Source organism: Trichosurus vulpecula, chromosome 1 (assembly GCF_011100635.1).
Source record: "Trichosurus vulpecula isolate mTriVul1 chromosome 1, mTriVul1.pri, whole genome shotgun sequence".
Lineage (NCBI taxonomy): Eukaryota > Metazoa > Chordata > Mammalia > Diprotodontia > Phalangeridae > Trichosurus > Trichosurus vulpecula.
This window is the reverse complement of record NC_050573.1, coordinates 479,374,885-479,379,668: the sequence shown is the minus strand read 5'-3', so window position 1 is coordinate 479,379,668 and position 4,784 is coordinate 479,374,885.

The window sequence follows — 4,784 nt, the reverse complement described above, 5'->3', positions numbered from 1 at the left end:
CAATGGGAGATACAACATGAAAATAAGTATGTACAAACTATGTACAGGTTACTTTGGAGATTATCAATAAAGTGTAAACATGGGCTCTGTAATGCTTGTACTAAATGATTAAATATGCTATAGCTTCCTTTTTTATCAGGGGAACCAGACAACGGAATAGCCCAACTAGCCAATGAGGAAGGCTTCTGATGTCCAAGGCTACTTGATATACCAGCAACTCTTTGCAGTGACCGAGAGTAAAGCCAGTTGGACATGTAGAAAATCAGCAACTCTGAAGCCAATTAAGCTCAAACGAACTTCGAAGGTGACCTTGAGCAATTTCAGGGGTTGTGAACATTCAAAGAACATCCTTATCTTCAGAAACTCTCCCATTGGTTATGGGGCTCTTGGACACATCCTGTTTTGTTTAGTTTTTTTGGAGACATCCCTTTATCCTATTGTTTGTTCTCAAGCCTTGAACTGTGGACTGTTCACATCTGTTTGAAGTAGAGTTGGAAAGAGTGAGATTTTTATGCTTTTTAAACAAAGGAAGACAGGGTATTGGGAAGAAAGGCTGGATAGCCTTTGGCAGGTCCTAGAAAGGAATGGGGCAGCAAGACCCATTCCCAAGAGGAGAGGGAGATCTAGGAAACAGGCGTGAGGAATTCCAGGTGTCAAAGCTGTGGCCTTTTGGTACACAAATCAGAATCGCAGGATATAAGGAATTATCTAAGTAGAAGTCAGAGGAGTTAAAGCATTTATTGAAACTCAAAAGTAGCAGACCCACGGACCAGTGTTCCCAATTCAACATCCTGGCAAGAGCCTTCCAAAACAAGTATGCCCATCTCACAATAGTGACCAGAAGGCCATAGAAAAAGATTATGGCAGCAAGCCAAGCCATACTGGTGCTTCCCCCCCACCAATGCCAGGGCCCTCCAGCAAGAAGACCACCCACTGGCCTCAAACCCCTGCTCAGCACTCTCCAGTCTCCACAAGGGTCAGTCCTGCCTTTTTGTAGTGCCTACCACTGTCACCACTGCTTCTGCTGCAATCTCCAAGCTGTGTTCCTGCTAGCTGACTGCTTCTTCTCTCCTTCAGCTCTTAACTGCTCTCACCAACTGCCTCTCCAACCACCTCTTAGCTCTGCTCCAACCATTCAGCGAGCTTCTCCCACCACAGGCTTCCATTGGTTCCAGTCCTAGCCACTCCCCCCAGGACCCTGAGAGCTCCACCCCTGAAGCCCACTGAAATAGGAGGGGAAGATCTTCCCATTCACTGATTGCCTTTACAGCCTTGGAAAGGTAGAAGGGAGGCAGCCTGTGAAAGGCTTTAAATGTCAAACAGAAGAATTTATATTTGATCCTGGAAGTAGAGAGCAACTGGAGTTTACTGAATAGGGGACTGATGTCAGAACTGCACATTAGGATGATTTGACAGCAGAGTAGAGGATGGCCTGGAATAGGGACAGACTTCAGGCAGAGAGACCAACCAGCAGCTTATAGCAAAAGTACAAGTGTTGGGGGCAGAGCCCAGATGGCAGTGGGAAAGCAAGGAATTGTGTGAGCTCTCCCCCAGGTCCCTCCAAACACCTATAAGAAATGGCTCTGAACAAATTCTAGAGCTGCAGAACCCATGAAATAACAGAAGGAAGCAGGACTAGAACCCAGGAAAGCCTGGATGGTCACGGGGAAGGGTCTATTGCAAGGAGCTGGGAGCAGAACAGAGCAGAGCCCAGCATGAGCCCTGCCAGGACCAACCAGACCAGGAGCCAGGCGGAACAGGCCAGAGGGCCCTGAAGCATTGAGCTGTGGCAGTTACCAGACTTCTCAACCCACAAGTGACAAAGACAACAGAGAAGATTAGTGCTAGAACTGAGTGAAATGAGTGTACAGTCGGCCCCAGGCCCAGGAGCATGGAAGTGGTGCAGCTCTGGGGCTGCTGCCAGCTGCAGTTGCTTCTGACCCCAGGCCTACCAGATGGGAGGAATTAAGCAGCATATCAGGGCAGGAGTGCAGAGCCTGCTTGGATCTGAGTCACAGTCTGGGTTAGCAGTTCTTAGGGGAGGAGGACCACTGGTGTGGCAGAGCTTGCTGTGTAGAAGTAGCTCTGAAAACAGCATCACAAGGTCACTAAAGCTTGGGACAAAGTACTCTCTACTCTATAAGCAGTCATACCCCAACAAAAAGCTCAAGCATCAAGTAGTTGGCTGGGAACATGGCCAGGCAGTGAAAACAGACCAAGATTCAGAATCAGACTTTGGAATCTTTTTTTGGAGACAAAGAAGACCAAAACATACAGCCAGAAGAAGTCAAAAAAGTCAAAGAGTCTACATCAAAAGCCTCCAAGAAAAATATGAATTGGTCTCAGGTCATGGAAGAGTTCAAAAGGGATTTGGAAAAGCAACTTAGAGAAGTAGAGGAAAAAATGGGAAGAGAACTGAGAGTGATGCAAGAAAATCATGAAAAACAAGTCAATGACTTGCTAAGGGAGACCCAAAAAATACTGAAGAAAATAACACCTTAAAAAACCAACTAACTGATATGGCCAAAGAGCTCCAAAAAGCCAATGAGAAGAAGAATGTCTTGAAAGGCAAACTTAGCCAAATGGAAAAGGTGGTCCAAAGACAACTGAAGAAAACACTACCTTAGAAATTCAATTGGAGCAAGTGGGAGCTAGTGACTTTATGAGAAATCAAGTTATTACAAAACAGAACAAAAGGACTGAAAAAAATGGAAGACAATGTGAAATATCTCATTGGAAAAACTACTGACCTGGAAAATAGATCCAGGAGAGATCATTTAAAAATTACTGAACTACCTGAAAGCCATGATGAAGAAAAGAGTCTAGACATCATCTTTCAAGAAATTATCAAGGAGAACTGCCCTCATATTCCAGAGCCAGAGGGTAAAATTGAAATTGAAAGAATCCACTGATCTCCTCCTGAAAATGATCCCAAAAAGAAAACTCCTAGGAATATTGTTGCCAAATTCCAGAGCTCCCAGATTAAGGAGAAAATACTGCAAGCAGCCAAAAAGAAACAATTTGAGTATTGTGGAAACACAGTCAGGATAACACAAGATCTAGCAGCTTTTACATTAAGGGATCAAAGGGCTTGGAATATGATATTCTGGAGGTCAATGAAGCTAGGATTAAAACCAAGAATCACCTACCCAGCAAAACTGAGTGCAATGCTCCAAAATAAAATATACATTTTCAATAAAATAGAGGACTTTCAAGCTTTCTCAGTGAAAAGACCAGAGCTGAACAGAAAATTTGACTTTCAAACACAAGAATCAAGAGAAGCATGAAAAGATAAATAAGAAAGAGAAATCATAAGGGACTTACTAAAGTTGAATTGTTTTGTTTACATTCCTACATGGAAAGATGATGTGTGTAATTCATGGGACCTCAGTATTAGGGTAGCTGAAGGGAATATACATATATATATATATATATATATATATATATATATATATACACACATATATATGTATATATATGTATATATATACATATATATGTGTATATATATGTATATATATACACATATATATAGACAGAGGGTACAGGGTGAGTTGAATATGAAGGGATGATATCTAAAAAAATAAAATCAAATTAAGGGATGAGAGAGGAATATATTGAGAGAGGGAGATAGGGAGAGATAGAATGGGGCAAATTATGTCACATAAATGTGGCAAGAAAAAGCAGTTCATTGGAAGGGAAGAGGGGGCAGGTGAGGAGGACTGAGTGATTTGACTTGAGGAGGGAATACCATACACATTCAATTGGGTGTCTTTTCCCCACATGAAAGTAGGGGGAAAGGGAGGAAAAAGGAGGATGATAGAAGGGAGGGCAGATATGGGGAAGAAGTAATCAAAAGCGAACACTTTTGAAAAGGGACAGGGTCAAGGGAGAAAATTGAATAAAGGGAGACAGGATAGGAGGGAGGGAAATATAGTTAGTCTTTCACAACATAACTATTTATGGGAGTGTTTTGCATAATGATACATGTGTGGCCTATGTTGAGTTGCTTGCCTTCTTAGGGAGAGTGTGTGGGGAGGGAGGAGGGGAGAGAATTTGGAACTCAAAGTTTTAAAAGCAGATGCTCAAAAAAAAGAGGTTGTTTTTGCATGCAACGCGAAAATAAGATATACAGGCAATGGGGCATGGAAATCTAACTTGCCCTATAAGAAAGTAACGGGAAAAGGGATGGGGGGAGGGGAAGGGGAGTGATAGAAGGGAGGGCTGACTGGGGAATGGGGCATTCAGAATACATGCCATTTTGGAGTGGGGGAGAGGGTAGAAATGGGGAGAAAATTTGTAACTCAAAATCCTATGGAAATCAATGCTGAAAACAAATATCGAATAAAAAAAATCTAAAAAAAAGTACAAGTGTGTGAGGTGATGAAGGCCTCCAACAAGGTGGTGGTAGGGTCAGAGGAGAGAAAGGAACATATATTAAAGGTAGTATGAAGGTAAAATTGACAGAACATGGTAATAGATTGTACAGGGGAGTGAGACAGAGGTGGCAAGGATAACACTTACTTTGGGGAGCTTGGAAGTAATAGGGAATGTGAAAGGTTTTGAAAGAGAAGATTAAAAGTTCAGTTTTAGATATGTTAAGTTTAACATGCCTATGAGACATCGAGTTTGAGAACTATTAGGCTATTGGAGATGCTAGTCTAGAGATTAGGAGGGATGTTAGGACTGGATATGTAGAGCTGAGAATCATAAGCATAGAAGTGATAATTGAATCCATGGGAGCTGATGAAACCAAATGAAATAGTTTAGAGGGAGAAGATAAG